At 38.6% G+C, this 23,746-nt stretch overlaps 1 protein-coding gene across 3 annotated transcripts in view; it reads left to right on the top strand.

Moving 5' to 3' along the window:
* Positions 1–3,000: 3,000 nt before the first annotated feature.
* The window catches only part of ANKRD12 (ankyrin repeat domain 12), a 125,939-nt gene continuing 105,193 nt past the window's right edge, over positions 3,001–23,746 (top strand). The window contains exon 1 of one of the 3 annotated variants that reach the window (XM_087438903.1): positions 3,001–3,093. The gene's annotated coding sequence lies outside the window, so the exon portion shown is untranslated. Of the gene's footprint in view, positions 3,254–23,746 lie in introns of all 3 variants that reach the window. The other 2 variants (XM_014780332.2, XM_014780329.2) reach the window with 2 other exon arrangements.

Consider the following 23,746-nt stretch of genomic DNA (forward strand, 5'->3'; position numbering starts at 1 on the left):
GAAAGAAAAATTTTGCAGAATGGCTTCTACTTCAGATATCAAATATACACATTTTTAAGTGTCTGCTAGTAACAACCTTAAATAAATGTGATAAAACTTAACTTTGGCTAAGAGTGATATTTAATGCTTGGGTTCTTGACCTCCTAGTACTATTAAGAAAACATTTTACCCACTTGCTGAAAATGGATTCCAGGACTTGAGCCAACAAAAGACAGGGTTATACAATTAAAAGCCTTAGCAGCTTACTAATCAACTAGCTTGTGGATATTAGTTTTCTTCAGTCTTCTTTTGAGACCTCTATCCATAATATCTATAATAAGAATTAATTTCTTGATTTATACTTCTAGTTTCACATTGAAAAGGAAAATTAGCTCCTCCTGCCTTCATAAGTTTCATTTGGACCTTTCAAATACATTGTGGCTGATTTATAATTTGCTACATATAATTTTAATGTGAGCTTCATTAAAAAATTTTTTGCAAATTAAAGACAGAAATACCTTATGATCCAGCTATCCCACTACTGGGTATCTAACCAATGAACCTGACAACAACAATCCAAAGAGGCTTATGCACCCCTACGTTCACTGCAGCATTATTCACTATAGCCAAGAAGTGGAAACAACCCAGATGTCCCTTGACTGATGACTGGATAAAAAAGATGTGGTATATATGTACAATGAATACTGCTCAGCCATAAAAAAGACAAAATCATCCCATTTGCAACAACATGGATGGACCTGGAGGGTATTATGTTAAGTGAAATAAGCCAGAAAGAGACAAACAGGGCATGATTTCACTCAAAAGTAGAAGATAAACGGACAGAGAACTGGTTGGTGGTTACCAGGGAGAAACGGGTTGGAGGTGGGCGCAAGGCGGGGAAGGGATGCATGTATACGGTGACTAACAATCACATACAATAAAAATTTCACGTTATAAACTATTATGACAAAAAATTTTTGCCACTTGATTAATTCTACAATGAATTTTTCTTGTACAGGTAGTATCCTATTCAGTGTGGTCAATACAGTGCCCTGGATCACAACTGCCTTATGAGTCATGTATTCAGTGATTTTAAGTAATAAGGTTGTGCATACAGCTGTTGCCATAAATTATTTCAGCAAATTAAAGATGAGCTACCTTTCTGGGCCGGCCCCGTGGCTTGGTGGTTAAGTGAGCGCGCTCCACTGCTGGCGACCCGGGTTCGGATCCCGGGCTCGCACCGACGCGCTGCTTCTCCGGCCATGCTGAGGCCGTGTCCCACATACAGCAACTAGAAGGATGTGCAGCTATGACACACAACTATCTACTGGGGCTCTGGGGGGAAAAATAAATAAATAAAATCTTTAAAAAAAAAAGATGAGCTACCTTTCAATTTTCAAGTGAGGCACTTAACTGCTATAGAAGTAGCTATTGCCATCAATACCAATTGACCTACTCCCTATGACAGTGAGTTTAATGGGAACCAACTCAACGTCTTGAAGAGATGTCAAAGTTGGTTAAATTTTTAGTGGATTTTCTGTTTTCTTTGTATTTCATGCCATAAATATCCAAATTAAATGGAACAGTATTTCAACTCCAGCCACAAGGTGCTCTCTTACTATTCATACTGGACCTAATGTTTTATAGGTGGGAGAAATAGAGAAACTAGGAAAAGGAAAAAAAGTAAAGATTATTTAATAAAGTTTATGCTTTATATAGTAACTTGTTGGGATTTAGCTTTCTCTGCCAAGTCTAATGTCACATCTGTGATCAGTGACAAATCAGTGCACTCATTAAGTCACAAATGGGTGCTGTAATTTTAGAGGCTTCTATTAACAATGAGGGAGAAGATGGTTTCCCTCCAATTAAGTAATCCCTTTGGTGGTCAAAGGCATGCACAAATTGTCGCCGATTAACCTCGATGTAAATAAAAAGCTTCCAAAAAGAAGTTAGAATAAAATGGTTTCCCTCCGATTATGTAATGCCTTTGGTGGTTAAACAAGGACATATACAAACTGTTGCAGATTAACCTCGATGTAAATAAAAAGCGTCCAGAAAAAAGCGTACCACTGCCGGTAGGTCGAGATGGCCAGTTTTCCTCACGCACTCTTCTGCAGTACCTCAGCAGTTCTCCCTGAAATGCTATCTCGAATGCGGGAAAATGCATTTAAATTTCTCTAAAAAGGTCATTCGAAGGCGTGAATCAGAGAGGGCGCACTGTGGCGTCCGTCCTGTCTCCACGGCAGGCGCGCGTTAGCGTGCTTTCGGGACGGCTACTGGGGCCCCACCCGGCGCAGGTGACCGCGGGCGCCGCCGCCGCCCCGCGAGCTCCCCGCGCGTCCGGGTCCCCAGGCTCCAGCGCAGGTGCCGCCCGACGGCGCGCAGGCGCACTGCAGCGCGGACGCGGCGCCCCCGCCCCCATCTCTCCGACACGCCGGAGCCGGCCTTCCGCAGCCGCGAGCAGACACCTCTGCCTCGAGCCGAGGTCGCAGCATCGTTTTCCCGGGCCCGAGCAGATCAACTCGTCCACCCGCCCGTGCAAAAATAACATGTGAATACCCTATGTAGCACCTCTCTTCATCGCCGCCGCCGCCACTTCCAGAAGTTTCCAGTCACGTCCACCGCCATGGTCACCACAGAAAGTGACTGCACAGCCCCCTGACCCGGCAAAAGCAGCGGCGCCTGCGCCGCTTCCTTGCTCAGCCTTTGCTTCTCCCTCCTTTCTCGGGCTGCGGACGCGAAGGGGAGGCGCTGACACCCGGGTTCAGAGGGCCAACCACGTATGGAGCACTTCCGGCTCCCACCCCCGCCGCCTCCACTTGGTACGTCCCGACGCCCCGCCCCGCGGCTCGGGAAGCTTCCGGTAGAGCTGAAAGGGCGGCGGGCGCCGGGCGCTGGGGGCGGGGCGGTCACGCCGCCCGTCCCGTGCCGCCGAGTCACGTGCCCGCACCACAGCCAATCGCCGGGCGGCGCAGCCTGGGAGCGAGGAGGCTGTGGTGAGAGACGGCCGAGACCGGAGATGTTTTCAAGCCCGGCCTCGGCGGCGTTCGTGGCGGTTGCAGCGGCGACGAAGACAACGACAGCGACGGCAACGCCGAGGCACTCGTTCAGGGGGTAAACCCTCCTGCGCCGGCCGTGCCGCGAGTCCGTGAGGGCGAGGGGGGCGTGGCGACAGGCGAGGAGGAAGGAGGGCGCGGTTTTGAGCCCCGTCCCCGGCGCCTGGGAGGAGACCCCTCGGTTCCGCGCCGCTCGCGCCCTCCCTCCCCAGAGCAAGGTAGGGGACGCGCCCTGCCCGCCCCGCCCCGCCCGCGGGCCCGCCCGAGGCGCCGCCGGCCTGGCCGTGACAGGCGCTCGCGGCCCCGGCGCGGGTCCGCGCGCGCGCCCGCCCGCCGCCGCCGCCGCCGCCCCTCCAGGAGTCCCGAGGAGCCGCGGCGCCGCCGGAGCTGCCAGCGGGGCGGGGCGGGGGCCCGGGGCGGGGGCCTCGGCGGGCCGGCCGCCGCCGCCGCCTCCCGGAACATGGCGGGGCCGGGAGGAGCGTGTGCGTGCGAGTGTGCGCGGCCGAGAGGGCGCCGCCGGCGTGCCGCGGCCGGGCTGGCGGGCGGGGCGGGAGCAGCCCCGGGTCCGGGAGGGGTGCGGGAGGAGGGGAACTGCCGCCTACATGGGCTCGGGGGGAGGGAGGGCGGGCGCGCCGCGCTCTGTCTCTGCTGCCGGCCTCGTCTGTCCTGTCCCGGTGGGCAGTCGGTTCTCCCAGCGCTCCGCCGGGGCCCATTCGAATGACGTTCGTAGACCCTGGGGGCGCGTCAGGTCCTTAGATCTGGTTTTGAGGGGTAATATGGTGTGACGCATCCTCGAGGATCCTAAAGCGTTGAATAAATGGTTGTACAAAGAGGTTACGGAAGCCCAGCTGACAGCTGTTTTAATAATAACAGTAAGAAACAGTTTAGGATGGGAAGTTAACATTGTTGCGCCAGTTGAAATCGTAGGAAACATTTTGAGCAGTGTAGTCCTCGAGATTGTAATTTCCACTGGACACCCGCGGCTGAATCGCGAACGCGGGTGAGATGGGTTGCAGATCTAGTGATCTGTAACACCTCGAAATTATTTCTAATCCTGACGTTGAAATGAACCTGTATTCTCAGTCATGGGTTTCCTTTTAACTTTGAAATGGCTTATGTAAATTATAAAGGAAGGCGAACTAGTAAAATAGGCATTTTAAAATAAATTGGCTGTTTATTAAAAACATATGCTCAAGTAGGCTGTTAAAAATCTTGGGCACTGATCTGTTTCAGTTTCTTCAGTCATTATACAAAGGCTTTCCTGGAGATTAGCTCAGAACTGGCAGAACATATGCTCTATTGGTGCCAAGTGGCTTAAAAACAAAATGAGATAGTCTCGCACTGCGTAAGATCAAGTCTTTGTATTAACTAATCTTGTTGTTGGGAAAAGTCTTTAATTTGGGCTGAACGTAGAAGCATTTAAAGATTCGAAATGTTTCCCCAGGAGATTATAAGCAAGAGAAAGATTTTACTACTTAAAAATCTTTTATAGTTCATACAAGCTCTAAATTTTTAAGGTTTGCACATGGCTTGACTAAGGTCAAGCTTAACTATTCAGGGTATGTGTTCTATTTTAGGGACAGGCAAAGTGTTCAAATATGAAGTAAAACCTAAGTATTAAGTGATATTCATGGAAAGAAAAGTAAAAAGCAGAGTGCTTTTAATGTTCTTTATCGTTATGGTTTCCATAGTTGTTGTTAGAATGGTTTTATGAATAAGCAGAGCTGGGAAAGTGGAGATCTCTGGGTGTGTATTCCGTGAAGAGTATTTGAGGAAGAGTAGAGAAAACAAAAATATTCAGATGAGGAAAGAACTTAGTAGGTGAAAATATGTTGTGCGGTCTCTGGTTTTAGTTCTTTAATGTTAGGAAGGGGAAAAAAGCTTGAATTTTGTTTGGAGAGGAGTACCGAACCAGTGGAATGAATTTAAAAGGAAGATATTTTTATCAAAATGCTTCTGTGTGACTTTTTTAAATAGAAGTTGTTGAAAAACGTGACTGATATTCTTCTGATATAGATTGGAGAAATGATAGTAGAGATATTTGGAAAACAGTTCGTTGGAAAAGAGGTTTTTATTCTAAAGAACAAGAATAGTAAAAATATTCAATTTCTTAGTACTAGTTGACTAGTAGTTAAGTTTTCTTTAAACCATTCTTATGTTTTAAGAGCGTTATTTCAGTCTAAAAAGAGAATGATTAGTGAGATTAATCAGTTCCATCATAGTCCATAAGAGGTTTGGACTGCTTTCTATATATAAACTTGATGGTACTGAAACAACATCTGTCAGATAGACATGAAGAATTTGTCCAGTAATTGCAATAGGTTGCTTAAGAGCTATTGACACTACTCTCTGACTTGGAACTTGTTGCTAAAACTAATGTCAACGTGTATTTGTAAAATGCCTGTACTCTGTAGTAAAGGGCACGGTCTTGGAGATTTATCCTTAGAACTGGAAGGGACTTCAAAATTTCTAATCCCTTTCCCTCATTTTACAGATGAAAATATAAAGGCCTGGTAAGGTGAAATGGGTTACTGAAGTCAACACAGCTAGTTAAAACAGTCTGGTTTGGGCCTAGAGATTTCTGTGAGGATACTAACTTGCCTCTTTCTTTAAGAAGTAGCCTTATGGAGTAGTGGAAAGAACATTGAATTATAAGTGAGAAGGCCTAGGTTTAAATTATTGATTTGTCACTTCCTAACTGTGGTTTTTGACAAATCACATTAACTTTCAGAACATTGCCTACTTAATCTACAAAGAACAATTTTCCTACATAATTTACAGGGTTGTTGAATGGAACAAATGTGATTAAATATGGAAAGCACATTGAATACTGTAAACTTTTATACGTATAAAAAGTGGTAATATTATTTTTAAAATACAGTTCTTACTGTGTAACAAGATGTCTAGATCCCTAGATTTTTGCTTAGCCTTAGCTTTATTGTTTACAGCACCTGCTGTTTTACGGATTATAACTCCCTGTAGATACATTTTCTGAGCCCCACTTAGTTCTAATCTTAGTAAAGCCTCTTACGAACATTTTAAATATTGCAGTTGTTAGAGCCAGACTTCCTCTGGAGAATATGAAGTTTCTTCATATAACATTTGAAAACATTCTCATATACACTCATGCATGCATAATTTGTTTCTTTAACAGATAGTGGCTTTTTAAAAGTAATAGTGAAAGTATATTAGTTGCAATGTTAATTTGTCTGTTGCTAGTTTTCAGAAATGGCAATAACAGGAGATAATTGCCTTTATAAACTCAGCTTTGAATAGTTCATATTAAGGTTATCTTGTAGATTTGAAATACATAGAAATGTTAAGACAGAGTTTTTGTTGGCTTTTGCTGTTAAGTTTAAAGACCTTTTCTTCTAGTGCTTTGAATTGGTAATACTGGAAACCAGTATATCAGTATTGTAGTATTATGTAGATTATTTGTAACGTTGAAGCTAAAGGTTGTGATAAACATTTGTTGAGCAGTTAGAATATGCATGTATCTATGTTCAAAGTTTTAAGTGAAATATTTCAGGTAATTTTCATAACAACCCTGTAAAACAGATACTATTCATTGTTCTAACATATGGCTGAGGAAAATGAGGCTCTGAACAGTATGTGATGTGTAAATATTCATAGACCTAAAAAAAGTGACAGACTCTGTTGTCCCCATTCTTTAACCATTTCTCAGTGCTGTGCCTCTAATTAATAAGAGTATTTATCTGATTTTGAAAAGTTTTAAGGCAGTGTTTCTTAAGTTTCAGACTTTGTGAAAAATGTTTGGGGGCCGGCTATTTTACCTTCTACTATGTTGGTCAAAAAACAAAAAGAAAAGAAAATACCTTATGAGAATCATGGAAGATAGGCTGGCAAGCCTTTTTATGAGATGCTGATATAGTAGTTGTTGGTTTTTTTCCTGTTAGTTGTCAGAAGCAAATTATTCTCACCAGTTTACAGAAGGACTACAGTTGTTAACACGAGGCTATTCTAACAAACTCCACCTTGATATTGATGTCATTGTTCTAAAGAAACATACTTTAATCAGAATGAATGAATAAAAAAAGATAACTAACCAAACTCATTTAGGACTTGTTTTTATAAAGGAATAGTTCCAGCAATAGTGAATTTGAGTTTGTCCAAGTTAGAAAATAGCATCCAAGACTAGGTTTTCTCATTAGTGAGACCCTCCAAAATTCTAAGAAATTCAAATTCAAACTTAAATTCTTAGAAAATTAAGTTTAAACACAGAAATGCTTCCAAATTGAGATGAATAGAAGAGGTAAATTATGAAACTGCAAGTTATAGGGTGGAAGTCATTTCTTTTTCTTTGGTGTTAAAAAATTGTGTCTTTTTTGGCCAATCTTTTAACATTTGTTTATTGCCCTGAAATTGTTTCAAAATATGTAGTTTACTTCTCTGATTATCAGTTTGTATTTGGGTCATAACTAAAGGAAAAATCACAAATATTAGTGATAAATATATTTTTAAACTACCTTATCGCTTGAAAGAGTTGTTAGAGAGCCTTAGAGCGTCTCAGATTTCAGATTGTTCTTCCCTCCTACATAGGAGTTTTGTCCACATTCTGACTTCTAATAGAGAACCAAAACCATGCATGTGTGGCTCTCTCTTCTTAGAAATAGCTATATTGACTCAGGATAAACGATAATAGTCTGTTAAAAATTAGGGTGCTTTGTAGTTGGTAAAGTACTTTTTGCATCCGATCTCTTGAATTTCACAACTACTCTGAGATTGGCAAAATGTTGGCTAATTGGATGATGTTGAACCGTGGATAGGATCCGGGTTAAAATTCTCTAGAGTAATGCTAGACTCCTTTGAAATTCGCTTATGAAAGAGAAGCGTTAGCAAACCTAAAGGAAGAGGAAAGAAACACACGTACTCTTATTCTCTTCCATCAAAACCACATTGTACACAGCTTTCTTTCTATTGTGTTCTACCACTTCTGAAACTTAAACAAGCAGGGTAGAAGTAAATACTAAAAAAATTCTTTATACCACTTTACTACTTAGTGGTGATGATTAACGATGTTTTACAGAATGTAAATTTTACTGAATGTTTCCTATGTTTTGTGCATAGTTTGCACAAAAATATTACAACTAGGAAAAGAGCCTTGGCTTGCATTCTAGTGTTCTATACTAACGTCTTGCAACCTCTGAGTTGAAGTAAGTCCTTTTTACCAGTTTAATTTTGACTGTTTGGAAGTTACTTGGTGATCAAGAACTTCTCTTGAGCTTCTGTGCTCCAGGTACTGTTAGATATGTGTTATTTTTATATATGATGAGAGTAGACATTTTACATATCTAGTTATGAAAATACTTCAAAAAGTTCTCTCTGGAATATCTCCAACTCTAGATAATTTTACTGAAGAACTAACTTGAAATTTATGTTATTTAAATGTAATTCTATTACTTTGAGAAATTTTTTCTTGACATCAACCCAGTTCATTCATAGATTTATAGTTGAGATGATCACCTATTAGTGATTATTCAACCTTCAGAATTTACCCTGTCTTTTAGGACTCAAAAACATCGCCAGAATGAAGATGAGTGCTCTCTTTAAGCTGAAGTTGAACAGGACAAAAAATACCTCTTTTTCAAGTTTCTATTTGTCCTCACGTTATTGAAAGTAAACAGGAATGTTTGACAGCAGATTGGCTTACTCATTCTTCCTTTCCTTGGTCCTTTTCCCCCTTCGAGGTTCTTCCTTCCCCTTCAGGCGCTAACGTTCTCTTGCTTTGCAAACACCCAGTGAAAATAAATCCATACCTATCTGTTGTTGGTTAACAATTTAAATTTGTTTTATGAAATTTAAATTGTATTACCACTTTAATTTTACATTTTAAGGCTTTTATCTTTAATTGTGGTATGAATTTGATTTTAGCTTTGATTTGATTTAGGAATTTGGATCATTAGCTAGAACACGGGGAAATAGTCATTTGCATTTTCTCTTCTGTGAATTGACACTTCATATCCTTTGACCATTTTTCTCTCTTCTTTGTTCCTGCTTATTCAAAACTTCTAGGAGTGGCAATCAAAAATTTAAACAATTTTTAAAACATTTTTATCAGGGTTTTTAAATTACAAAATTAATATATGCCTAATATTAAAAACTATATAATAAAAGGGGTAACAATTCTTCAGCCTCCCCTTATGGATATTCTTTGTATGTTAGAGATTATTAATCTTCTATGTATTCTATGTTATAAATATTTTTCTTAATCTATCATTTATCTTTTGAATCAAAACTTGTATTTTACAGCACCACTGCCCCTTGGCAAGCCCCAGAAGAAACTGGCTCTCTCCAAACTAGTACCTTATTGAGGTGATAACTCTTTAGGCTCGTTTATTATGTCTTCACATCCCTAGTCCAAGAATTTCTCCTGCCTATGGCTTTTGTAAACTCAGATGGTAGGGAAGAAGTAGCAGAAAATATGAGAATCTTTTGAGCATAGGGGAAAACATGGAGTCTCACATTTGAGTGAGAGTCATTATAAAGTGCTCATTGACTGGTAGAGGCATAATTACAAATGTTCTGTGATTAATAATAGGCTTGCCACATAACTTTTCATTCACTCCTTACAATGACCTTGTCAGGTTTATCTTATTCCCATTTTACAGATGAGATTCAATTTAAATCAGTGACCATATTGCTTCCTTACAAAACTACACCTTCAGAAAAGTTGATGATGATATTAAGAGAAAAAAGCAAGATAAAATGATAGATAAATTGTGAGCCCTTTGGGGAAAATAATTAAGATGGATTATGGATGTTTACAAGGAGTGAAAAGTCTTGAATGACCCGGTCTGACAACATGATGGGTTATCTCTGAATATTGAATTTGAAAGTAATTGGAATTTTTATCTTTTTGCTTGTGAATTTTCGAGTTTTACCACAGTGAACAAGTATTATGGATATAATACGGAAGGTTTTAAACACGGCATGGTTAGTTAAGAAATTTTAAATAGGGGCCGGCCCCGTGGCTTAGCGGTTAAGTGCTCGAGCTCCGCTACTGGCGGCCCGGGTTCGGATCCCGGGTGCGCACTGACGCACCACTTCTCTGGCCATGCTGAGGCCGCATGCCACATAGAGGAACTAGAAGGCTGTGCAACTATGACATACAACTATCTACTGGAGCTTTGGGGGGAAAAAAAAAGGAGGAGGATTAGCAATAGATGTTAGCTGAGGGCTGATCTTCCTTGCAAAAATAAATAAATAAATAAATTTTAAATAAATGTTTCTATGAACAGCACTGTGTTTGGCATTGTTGAGGCAGGCATTTGGGAAAATATAAGTGAAGAAAATATTATAGTCTGTGTCTTTTTAAGGGTTTACACTCAATGAAGACAACATAGACACATGAAAATAGGACAATATTCTTTAATCATCCAAATTGCTTTTTAGTTGGTGTAGAAAGGAATATGTAAGCCCTGCAAGGACGTGGATCATGTGTGTCTTGTTCACTGTTGTACTCCCAAATTCCATCAGTCTGTAAAGGGTCAGCATGTATTTATTGAATAACAGAGAATCTCTGCAATGCCACTGTCAGGAGAGGGGTCTGAGTGGCATAAGAGGATGAATTGGGCCTAAAGGAGAAAAGATTAGTAGCAGCTGAAAAGGCCATGATTAGTGGGATGAGGGGCTTAATAAAAATGAATTTCCAATGTGAGGAACGATGTGATACAGATTTTTTTAGAAAATAATTCTACACGTTGTGTGGAATTCAAATAGGAGACAAGGAGATCATTGAAAAGGTTCTTAGGTTTTCAGCTTTTTAGATCCCCTATGGAGCTTAAAACCTAGCCGCAAGAGTTAATGACTTACAACAAGGATCCATAATTAGGCAGAGGTTCTGTAAACATTTTGAAGTTATATTACAAATTCTTTAGTAAGTATGTGTCAGGGGAAAGATCTGTGGCTTTCAGGCCGTGAAATAGGTCTGTACAAAAAAGACTAGGAATCACTGACTTGGAAATTTAAGTCAATTTTTGATGTAGAACTACAGTCCTCCCTTGGTGTCCGTGGGGGATTGGTTCCAGGAACCCCCACGGATACCAAAATCCACGGAGTGCTCAAGTCTCTCACATAAGATGAGAGAACTTATGTTTTTAGGCATTCTTGTTTTATAGTGTATTTCCTGTAATAGATAAAGCTGTTTAATATTGGTGCCATCAGTGGGTAAAACTTTTAAAAACTTTAACCACACAAATGAACTGGAAAAAAATTTTATGTATCAGGAAATGTTTTGTTTTAAAAATAAAACCAGGGGGCTGGCCCGGTGGCACAGGCGGTTAAGTGCACGCGCTCTGCTGCGGCAGCCCGAGGTTCGCCAGTTTGGATCTCGGGCACGCACTGACGCACCGCTTGTCAGGCCATGCTGTGGCGGTGTCCCATATAAGGTAGAGGAAGATGGGCACGAATGTTAGCCCAGGGCCAGTCTTCCTCAGCAAAAAGAGGAGGATTGGCAGATGTTAGCTCAGGGCTGGTCTTCCTCTCAATCAATCAATCAATCAATCAAACCAGATAACACAGTATTCTTTCCCATTGGGGTTGGAGTTTTCACAGTACCACCCTTTTCTTGTTACTTTCTTACAGCTATTGAAAAACAGTGAATTTACTCTGCTCTTGTCCCTCATTATCATATTTCTCCTTATCGTTCTTATCAGCATACTTTGGCAGGGAAACAGTTTATAACTCTAAATTGCTTTGGCCAAAAGAGCCACCAATAATATGTACTCCTACTCTAAGCCAGTTAGAGCGTGTTTTTTTTTTTTCTGTTTTTTTAATGCCTTGAAATGTGTGGTTCTCCTGAATTCTTGTGTGTAGTATAGTAGGTTTATGTTGGAAAGTGAGCTAGGTATAGAAAAAGTGAGGTGGCAAATCAGGACTGAAATAAGGCCCAAACAGTTCAACCCTTATGTGAAGTCACATGGAAGCTACAGTTTTGGCGATAACTGAAGCAGCGTTATAACCCACAATATTGTTGGGTCAGGGTGGGAATGGTGTGGTATGTGGATTAGAAATAACTTAATGCTTCTGTTAGCGGTGCTCTCTCGGAAGGTACTGATTTTAGCTACCTGTAACTACATAAAGAGTTTGGCTGTAGATACGGGGCCGGCCCGGTGGCACAAACAGTTAAGCGCGTGCACTCCCCTGCGGCGGCCCGGGGTTCGCCGGTTCAGATCTTGGGCGCACACTGACGCACTGCTTGGCAAGCCATGCTGTGGCAGCCTCCCATATAAAGTGGAGGAAGATGGACACGGATGTTAGCCCAGGGCCAGTCTTCCTCAGCGGGAAAAAAAAAAGAGGATTGGCAGATGTTAGCACAGGGCTGATCTTCCTCACAAAAAAACAAAACAAAAAAAAAAGAGTTTGAGCGTAGATCAAGATGATTTTCAGGATCACAGGCTTATATTGCTGAAGCCGTGATTATGGTAAACTATTCTGGTATTTTTATGCTGTGACCTTTACCCCAAATCTCTTATATTTTTATATGTGCCACTGTTAAAACTATACCTAAGTATCTAAGCAATTAAAAGTCCTTTCCTTTCATTTAAAGCTAAAGTATGTGCCTATCAATTTTAAAGAAAGCAGTAAAAATGAATTTGTGAGTAGTACTTTGGCACTGGACTAATGATATGTTGCAAAGATTGGCTGTTTGTCTTTTGAGGGGCAGGAGAAGGGGGCAAAGTTAAAATACCAAAAAAAATTTTTTTTATTTTGAAGCATTTAGATAACTTAAAAGGTACAGAAAATAACGTAATGCACACCTGGGTACCTATCACCAGCTTAAGAATTAAACATTACAAATTCAATTAAAGCTCCCTATATACGGTTCCTTGATTTATTTCTTCACTTGCCCAGGGGAGTTCATCTCCCTCTTTGCACGAACGTTTCTGATTAGTGGCCTTTCCCTTTCTCTAGACCTATGTAAATTTGTTTCTTTCTTCAAAGTTCACCTCAATGAACTTTTCCATTTTAACTCTGTTACATATTGTATCTAACAGTAAGAGCGGTCTAACTAGGGGAGTTGAAAATAAATTGTATACATGAGTAGAAATCTACCTTAAAGTCTAGGCAAAGGAAAGTTAGACTTCAACGCTGCACTCTGTGCGGAACAGAATTGATAAAGTAGATGTGAGAGTAACCTAACGAAAATAATCATTTTGGGAAGATTAGTCTGGTAGCAGCAGTGTGGAGCAGCAGTGGGTCTGAAAGGAAGTGGTGAGTTGCTAACTCATTTTGACTGACTTTTTCCCTCCTTAATTACTCTATGTTAGCAAGATTTTACTTGGCCTCCCAACACTTGTCCATTTTGTAAGAAGAGAAAGGAGCTGGTGGCAAAATGCTTAATTACAGGTGTGTCTAGTTTTCAGGATTTGGGGGATTTCTCCTGACCCCTTTTAGAATCTGTTGACAGCGAAGTGAATATGTAGTGGCTATTAGATTTCTGCTTTCAGCGTTGGTAATTTTTTCAGTTTCCAGTGCCAGAGATGCAAGCTGCCTGACCATTTTCTCTGAGCTGTTGCAGCCCTCTACTGGTCTATGGAAGTTGCACAATTTATAACCCTGTAGAGCTAAAAAGAGGTCGGTAAACTCAGCAACTCATCTTTAGAATCTTAGAACCTTAGAAGTCATTTATGCCAACTTTCTCAATTGCAGATAAGTATTTCATATTTCCACCTTAATATATATAGAGATACATTAGATACCCAGGGCAAATAGATAATTGTAAACACAACTGCCTGCATTACTTTCTTTAAAAACTCTACATGCATATGGTCCTTTATGGTCCAATGTTTGACAATGTCAAAAAATCTTTTTACCACTAATTTATTTTGTAATTGCTATCTAATAGAGAATTTTATTTTTTAAAAATTTGACGTATTGTTTAGTTATTACTATTAGAAGATAAATTGTTATTAGAAGATAAATACAATGGATAAATGCTAATTGCTTCTTTTAAATTATTTTCAAATCATTTTTACTTCTTGTTGCTGGAGCCAGAAACTTGGGTGTCATTCTAGCCTCATTGCTCTTGTTTACTGTTCCTCCCCACCTCACAGTCTGGTCGTTATATTTTAAGTGGTCTCCTTGTCTCTCATCTAATTCCTCTTTAGTCTGTCTTCCAAAGTTTCACCAACAGCACCTTTCTGAACATACTACTCGAATTACATCACTACCTTTTAAAAAGCCTAAGTTGCTTTTTGTCATAATAAAGATCAAACAACACGTTGACAAGGTGCTTCATGATGTGATCCCTTCTACTTTCTTTAGCCCCGTTTTCTGCCCCACTGTGCCTTGATTTTTGCTATCCCTTCAGTGTGGCCTGCTTTTTTGTATGGGGGCTTGTGTGTCCACACCTGTGCACATGCTTATCCTTCTCCCTTTGCAGCCCCCTCCGTATCTACCTGCGCCATAGTCATCCTTAAGACTCTATTTTAGTGTTACCTCTCCTTGAAATCCTCCACCCATACCCTTATATACATGCACCAAGTTGCGTGATCCCTTTGTGCTGGTACTGTCATATTTGTAGAGCATTTATTATTACCTGTGGTAGTTAATTTGTCTTTGGCCCCTTAAAAACTGTAAATTCCCTCTAGACTAGATTGTGTCTTGTTCATCTTTAGTTCCATTGCTTGGCATATAGATGCTTAGTAAATGTTAAAGGATTAAATTATTGGATGAGCAAACTGGGATATGATAGCTAAAGGAATTTAAGTAATTTAATGTCACACGCTTAATTCATTTTTTTGAGGTTATAAGGAAAATCAGTTCTTCTATACCAATATGTATTAGACATACTTTTCATGATTTATCTATACTGAGGAAGGAGGGGGGAGATAAAGGTAGATACGGAGGGGGCTGCAGAGGGAGAAGGATAAGCATGTGCACAGGTGTGGACACATACGCACCCATACAAAAAAGCAGGCCACACTGAAGGGATAGCAAAAAGCAAAGCACAGTGGGGCAGAAAACGGAGCTAAAGAAAGTAGGAAGGGATCACATCATGAAGCACCTTGTCAACGTGTTGTTTGATCTTTATTATGACAAAAAGCAACTTAGGCTTTTTAAAAGGTAGTGACGTAATTGGAGCTGGAATGGACCTCATTTTAAAACAGGAAACTGAAACCCAGAGAGTTTACTAGAAAGAGTTACAACAAGAACCCAGGTCTTCTAGTACTTTATTCACTTTGCTAAATTCCTCCTAATATATTTTGCCTTAGACACGGGTAAGATTAGTAGGTATTGGTTGTTTATATTTCAAGCAACTGAGCTATCGAAGTATCACTCTATTTTATACCACAGGTTTACTTTTGTGGAATTTTGAAGGTAATATACATATTATAGTTAAACCAAATTGACCATTTATAATGTATTTACTTTGTATAGTCTTCTGAATTATCTGTGATGCTCAGATTCCTGAAAGATATAATAGTTGGCAACACCAACCCAAAGTGCAGCTTGTATTTACTGGATTGAGCTTCTGTCCTGAATCTTTTGCTTCGTTTCATATTCTTGTGGCTGGGTTAGAAAACATAAAACATGTAAAGTACTTTTTACCTGGTTCCCTCTACCTCTGTCTGAAGCAGTCTCATTATTCTTTCCCCTTCGGTTCTACCCAGAACACTGAAGTTCTCCAGAGCAAACCAAGTGGAAGTCAACCTATTTTATTATTTTTTAAATTTGTATTTGCGGTAGTAGTACATGTTTATTATAAAAGTCAATATAGAATGTATAAAATAGACCATAAACATTCCTTAAGGACTTTTAAGAACATTGTTTTAAGGACATTGAGGACAGTTTATTTTAAAGGATGTGGATATTTATCTTCATCTTTTGTGTACTGTTGGTTAAATTTGTGGTTTTTCTGATACTAATTTCTTGGTGTGGAATACAACCATCATATTTCCTGTGGGAAAATGTCATGGAATAGCTGCCAGAAAACACTGTGGTGAAAATCAACCATTGCTTACTTTGGGAAGGTATGGTAAAGAAAGCAAGAACCCTTTTCGTAGACTAAATCCTCACTTGGATGATTTAAGTAGGTAAAGGGGGGAAAAAGTCCAGTTAATATCCCGGAAGCGTGGCCATTTATTTTGAGGCCTTTTCCATTATTTTTTTAAAAGTACTTTTAAAATGAATTAAATTTAGGTTAAGCTATTTGGTCTTTGTTTAAATAGGAAATACTTAGTATTTATGTCTAATGGTTTATTCTTTTTTGCATGGGGGAAAATAGCAATAAGGGTGTCATAATTGTTTTAATAATTTAAGCTATGATTTTTGCAGTCACAGAAAAATAGAATTTGGAGTGAAATTGTTCTAATCCTCTTATTCTGGAATGAGAATTTTGGAAGGATAGAACATCTTCAATGTCATCTAGCCTAATTTTACTTTCAAGAAGAAACAGAAATATTGAGAAGTGATGAAGGTCAACCAAAAATCAGTGGTAGATCTCAGAATAGAATCTTGAACTTAAGGTTCCCCAATCAAATCACAGAGAAAGTAATGGTCACTTTCCTAACTGAATGACTTAAAAAAGGATCATTGAATTCTATTGCTGTGATTTGTCCCTTTATTAAAGTTGCCTTTTTTCTCAAAACAGTTTGGAGGGAGCATTTTTACCCCCAAAGCAGCTGTAGACCAGTGAAAGCTGGAACAGGAAAAAAGTTAGTAATTCCCATTCCATGCTTATGGTTCTATCTTTACTTTCTTTAGGTAGAATGTAAAATTCGTGGTAAACTTGGCAGCAATTTGGATGTTTTATATGCACCAAGGACTATGCCAAAGTATTATTTTAGTTACTTCCCACAGCCTTTTCAGTTGAGCTTTATCATTTCATAATATAGATGAAGAAGAAGTAACTTGGACTTTGTTTTCAGTTATATTTCATCTAAAGTGCATGTTCTGGGGACTTCTGGACAAGAGGGCAGACTGGGGAAGCTCTCTTCTTTTTCGAATATATGGAAATGCTAGATAAAAATAAAACATTTAAGATGTACACATTTGAGCTTGAAAGCAAGAGAAATCTGCAGGTGTCTGAAATGGAAAAAGAACTCAAAGTCATAATAGAAAACAGAAATTGAAGCCCTGTCCAATAAGGAAAATAAATGGCTACCACTTACTGTGTGAGCTTTAATGTGTTGGTGGAATCCATAGGCCTAGGCATGGTGTGGAGCTGAGCCCAGACCAGGAAGGGTCTGAATTATTCATAAATGGGGCCTAAAAAAAAAAAGCCCATCTACCAGCCTGGGTTTATATTTCCTGGTATATCTTCTTCCTATCTTTTTATTTTCAACCTTTATAGTATCTTTTTGTGGTCCCTTTTACAAAGTATATTGCTGAATCTTATTTTTATCCAGCCTCAGAGACTCTTATCTTTTGATTGAGTTTAATCCATTTTCATTTATTGTGATAACACATATATTGGAAATTAGTTACATTCTATGTATTATACTTTTATTCATTTTCCACAATCAGTTTGTTAATCTTAAACATATATATATCTTTCTCCAAACAAGACAAGCACTTTAACCACTTTCTCACTTTCCTCTAGTCTCCTCCACCACACCCCTTACTCCCCAGTTTCCCAGCAACCATGTTGATGTTCTGTAGAATTTTAGTTCTGGATCGTTAGGGGTATTCTTCAAGCACCCATCCATCTTTTTTCTTACTTTTTGTATGAAATATGCTTGATTAGGTTATTTACTCACTCTTACTCTCATATATCAAATAGTGTCCTCATAGATTTTTTTCAATTTTTATTTGAGTGCCTACTTAAAAGCAATTTTCACACAGCGTGTTTGTTTATATGTAAACATGCTAAGGCCTTTTTATGCCTGAAAATATCATTGGTTAACCCTCATGTTTAAATGATAACTTAGTTTGATTAAAGATTTTTGGTTTGAAATTCTTTTCCTTTAACATTTTGAAAATATTACTACATTGTTTTCTTGTGTCTGGTGTTGCTTTTCAGAAGTTCTGGTGTCAGTTTGATTTCTTTTCCTGTGTATGTGACTGGCAGTTCCTCTCTAGAAGATTTTGAAATTTTTAGTTTGTCTTTTTCACTTTATAATGTGTCTGGGTATAGTTCCTTTTTTGTCTTGTTTGACGCTTGGGCAGTTCTTTCATTCAACAAATACTTATTTGTTGGGAGTCTACTGTGTGCCAGCATGTATTCCAGACACTTTAATGTGAGATCTTCATCTTTCCTCAATTTGGGAAAATTATTAGTCATTTTTTCAAATATTGTTTTCTCCATTTTTTTTTTTTTCTTTCTGACCTCCTCTACCTCGTCTTCTAGCTCACTAATTCATTCTTTGGCTTATTCATTCTATTATTTATCTATTCTGTGGAGTTCTTTATTTCAACCATTATGCTCTCATACTCTTTATTTCTTCTTGGTTCTTTTTAGTTCTGCTGCATATTGTCAATTTTCTCTTATGTCTTTGAGGATTTTAAATGCTTTTTAAAAATTCTTGATGTTTGTTTCATTAATTCTGCTTTATATAGTATAGATGGTTTACTTTGAGTTTAGATGTTATTCTAAGTGGGAAACCAAGAAGAAAATTAGGCAGGGCAGGGGTATCATCCGATTTTTAGTTTTAAAAGATCACTCTGCTGCTTGTAGAAGGGGTATGTGCGTAAGAGAGGAGGAGGAAGAAGGGAGGAGTGGAGTAAGAATAGAAGCAGGGAGATCATTTGTGAAGTTTTTGCAGTAGCCTATTCAGGTGATCTTGGTGGCTTGGGATGGGTGGCTATTGAGATGGAAAGACGTGGATCTAATTTGGGATATGTTTTAGAGATGGAATCAACATTTCTAATTTTTGGCTTAAATGATGGATAGATGGTAGTGCCATTTATTGAAATGGAGAAGATGGATGGGTGGGTGTGGAGGAGCAAGTTTGACAGGGAAAATCAAGAATTCTCTGTAGTCGTTTTTTGATTCGATATGCCTATTAGACATCAGTGTGAAGATGTCAAATAGTTGGATATACAAATACAGATTTTTTTTTTTTTTTTTGGTGAGGAAGACCAGCCCTGAGCTAACATCTGATGCCAATCCTCTTCTTTTTTGCTGAGGAAGACTGGCCCTGGGCTAACATCCGTGCCCATCTTCCTCTACTTTATATGGGATGCCGCCATAGCATGGCTTAACAAGCCCTGCGTCGGTGTGCACCCGGGATCCGAACCGGCCAACCCCGGGTGGCCACTGCGGAGCGCGCGCACTTAACCGTTTGCGCCACCTGGCCGGCCCCACAAATATGGAATTTTAGATGAGTACTAGAGGTACAGATTTGGAAGTCAGTGGCACTTCAGTGGTATTTAAAGCCATAGGACTGGATTAGGTCATTTAGGGAGTGTGGTAGAGAATAGAAAGGGATCCACGATTAAGTCCCAATTTAGTCCAACATTTAGAGGTTCTGCAAAAAAGGAGAAGTCAAGAAAAAAGGAGTTTCTTTTTAAGGGGCTTATTCTATTATTTGCATAATTTTAAGCATAGAAATGTACTGTATTTTGTTTAGCCAGATTTATATAAATGGATATTTAGGTTTTTTCCCCCAGTGTTTTGGACATAGAAGTAACATTTTAGTGGCTGCCTTTGTATGTTATCTTTGCATATTTGTGTAGTACGCCTATAGGATACATTACTAAAAGTTGAATTGTTAGGACAAAAGGCTGTGCATTTTTATTTTAATGAGTTTACGAAATTCCTCTCCAAAGAGGTTATCCCAATTTCATTGCCATCAACAGTGTATGAGTATTCCAGTTTCCCTGAACACTTGCCAACACAGCCTTAATCTTTGTCAGTCTTAAGTGAAAAGTTGTCTTATTCTGTAAAATAATGAGTGAGTTTGAATAGTTCTAGATGTTTACTCAACATTTGTATTTCTTGTTCTTTGAACTGCCTCTTCATGGCTTCTGCTGATTTTTTTTTTGTAATAAGTTGTTTTTTATTGATTTGTTACAACTCTTTGATTATTCTTCATAGGTGTTACAAATGTTTTCGCTTGTCTGATTTCTGTCTATGATATTTGCATGTCCAGTTTTAATTTTTTATTTATGACTTATAAAAAATAACTTTTAGCATTTATATCATGTTTTAGAAAGACTTTCCATCTTTAAGATTTTTTTCTAGTACTTATATGGTTTAATTTTTACATTTATTTCTTTGACCCAGATACCAACATTTTTAACTTATCAGAATTATTTTTAAATTTATTTGGTGAGAATTGGCAGGATAATTTTGAAAAAGAAAAATGATGAGGCATGAAAATTTATTATAAAGCCATACAAAAAAGAATAAAAAATAAAAAAATATTCAAACGCCAAAAAAAAGAAAAACCCAAACCAAATAGTATACTATTGGTGCAAGAATGGAAAGGCAGAGTAGTGAAACAGACTGGAAAGCCCAGAAACAGATTTGGGTGTATAAAGGAATAAGCTTGTTATTAAAAACTGGCATTACAAATAGATGGGAAGAGTTAAATGTCAAAAGAAGTTAAAGGAAATAAGAGTGAATATATTTTCTGATCTTGGAGTAAGAGGGTTTAAGCCTGAAAGAAAAGGAAGGATTCATAAAATACAGGCATAAAAAAATGTGGTTTTGATTGCTGTACAATGGATTGTATAATGTACAATGTTCATAGCATTGTTCACAATAGTTAAAAGGTGAAAACAACCCAAATATCCATTGATGGATAAATGGATAGACAAAATGTGGTATATACATAAATGGATGGAATATTGTTCAGCCTTCAAAAGGAAAGCAGTTCTGACACATGCTACAACATGGGTGAACTTTGAAGACATGCTAGTGAAATAAGCCAGTCATAAAAGGACAAATATTATATAATTCCAGTTATATGAGGTACCCAGAATATTCACATTCATAGAGATGTGGTGGTTGCCAGGGGCTGGGAGGAATGGGGAATGGGAAGTTACTGTTAATGGATATAGAGTTTCAGTGGGGGTGGATGAAAAGGTCTAAAGATGGATGGTGGTGATGGTTACACCAACAGTGTGAATGTATTTAATGCCACAGAACTCTACACTTATAAGAAATAACAAGTGTTGGCAAGGATGTGGAGAAAAGGGAACCCTTGTGCACTGTTCGTGGGAATATAATTGGTGCCGCCATTATGACAGACAATATGGAGGCTCCTCAGAAAATTAAAAATAGAACTGCCATCTGATCCAGCAATTCCACTTCTGGGTATTTATTTAGAGAAAGTGGAAACACTTACTGGAAAAGATATATACACACCCGCATGTTCCTTCTAGCATTATTTACAATAGCCAAGGCATGGAAGCAACCTACGTGTCCATTGATGGATGAATGGATAAAGAAGATGTGGTGTATATGTAACGATGGAATACTATTTAGCCGTAAAAAAGAATGAAAGCTTGCCATTTGCAACAACACAGATGGACCTCGAGGGCATTATGCTAAGTGAAATAAGTCAGGTAAAGACAAATACTTCATGATCTCTCTTACCTATGAAATCTAAAAAAAAATTGAAAACCAAGTTCATAGATACAGAGAACAGATTGGTGGTTGCCAGTGGTGGGTTTGGGGGGCTGGAGAAATGGGTAAAGAGGACCAAAAGATTAAAAAAAAATTGTGAGAAAAATAAATAAGTCACAGGGATGTAGTGTACAGCATGGTGACTATAGTTAATAATACTGTATTGCATGTTTGAAAGTTGCTAAGAAAGGAAATCTTAAAAGTTCTCATCACAAGAGAAACTATGTATGGTGATGGATGTTAATTAACTAAACTTATTGTGGTGATCATTTTGCAATATATACAAATATTGAATCATTATGTTGTATACCTAATATGACGTTACATGTCAGTTATACATCAATTTAAAAAAATGGTTAAAATGGTAAATTCTATATCAGGTATATTTAACCATAATTTAAATATATATATGCAACAAAAATGACAGCATTGTTTTTCTTGTTTTACAAATGAATAGGAAAATGATGATTACCACAGTAGAAAAATAGCAAAGGATACTAACAAAATTCTGAAGAGGGAAAATAGAGAATAAGTGGCTGAAGGAAGTGAAAAGATTTTTGATAGTGAGAAGTCAAAAAACCTAAGGGATCAGAGTGTGGGATGGGATATAGACATGAACTTTGAAGAAAACCAGGATGGGAACAGGATTTGAGGTAGAGATAAAGGCTGTGACAGAAAGTTAATATGAAGTAAAGTTACTGGGAGGTATGTAGTGCTTGCTATGACAAGGGTAGAGGGAAATATTGCTTAATGGTTCCCAAACCATTAAAATTACCTGGGGAACCTTTTTTTTTTTAAGTAACTTTTTCACTTTAGAGTAGTTTTAGATTTACAGAAAAATTGCAAAGATAGTACAGAGAGTTCCAGTATACGTCACACCAGTTTTCTCTGTTATTAATGTCATGCATTAGCATGGTACATTTATCATAGTTGGTACACCAATATTGATACTTTATTACTAACTAAAGTCCATACTTTATTCAGATTTCTATAGTTTTTTACCTAACGTCATTTTTCTGTTGCACGATCCCATCCAGGATGCCACATTACACTTAGTTATCATGTCTCCTTAAGCTCCTCTTGGCTGTGACAGTTTCTCAGACTTTCCTTGTTTTTGATGACTTTGACAGTTTTAAGGAGTACTGGTCAGGTACTTTTGTAGCATCTCCCATCATTGGAATTTGTCATATATTTTTCTTGTATTAGACTGGGGTTATGTATTTTGGGGAGGAAGATTACAGAGGTAAAATGCTATTTTCATCACATCTTATCAAGGGTACGTACTGTCAACATGACTTATTACTGTTGATGCTAACTTTGCTCACATGGCTGAGATAGTATTTGTCAGGCGTTTCAAGTTACTCTCTTTTCCCCTCTTTCCATACTATATTCTTGGGAAGGAAATCCCTGTGCAGCCCACACTTACGGAGTGGAGAGTTATGCTCCACCCCCTTGAGAGCAGAATATCTACATAAACTGCCTGCAATTCTTCTTCATGGAAAATTTGTCTGTTCTCTCCTGTTTTTTAATTTCTTCCATCATTTGTTTATATCCGTATGAACACAGATATTTATACCTTGGATTATAACCCAATACTACTGTACTTATTCTGTTGCTCAGGTGTTCTGATTTTGCTGATTGGGACCTCTTTCGATTGACACCTGTATCCCTTTGACGTATTCCCATTGTTGAGTTTATAGATTTATGTCTATTTTTTGAGTGCTTCCTTACTTTCTGGCACTACAAGTCTCCAGACTCATCTTATGTATTTCCTATGTCAGTCCTAGGATCAGCCATTTCTCTAAGGAGCCCTGGTTCCTTTTATTGGAGAAAGATAGTAGTAACCGGGATCTTGGTGTTAGGTGTGCTCCTTGCTACTGGGGTGCTGTTGCTTCTGGGCTTGCTTAGCTGACATCGGAGGGAAATATATGTATGTATACTAATTCCATATATACATATCTACAAATATTTCTGTATGTAACTATCTGTATCTAAGCTAAACATGAGTTCGTATTGATATCTCAAATGGGAATCCATTACCACATTCCAGCCTTCTCCTGACTTGCCTGTCTGCAGCCTCCCACTCTAACAGTCAGAAACCTGGCTCCCACCATTGACTATCTGTTTACTCAAGTGTTCATTTCTAGAATACATATATAGTGGTTTCAAAATT

Source organism: Ceratotherium simum, chromosome 14 (assembly GCF_057802395.1).
Source record: "Ceratotherium simum simum isolate JZ-2026a chromosome 14, ASM5780239v1, whole genome shotgun sequence".
Lineage (NCBI taxonomy): Eukaryota > Metazoa > Chordata > Mammalia > Perissodactyla > Rhinocerotidae > Ceratotherium > Ceratotherium simum.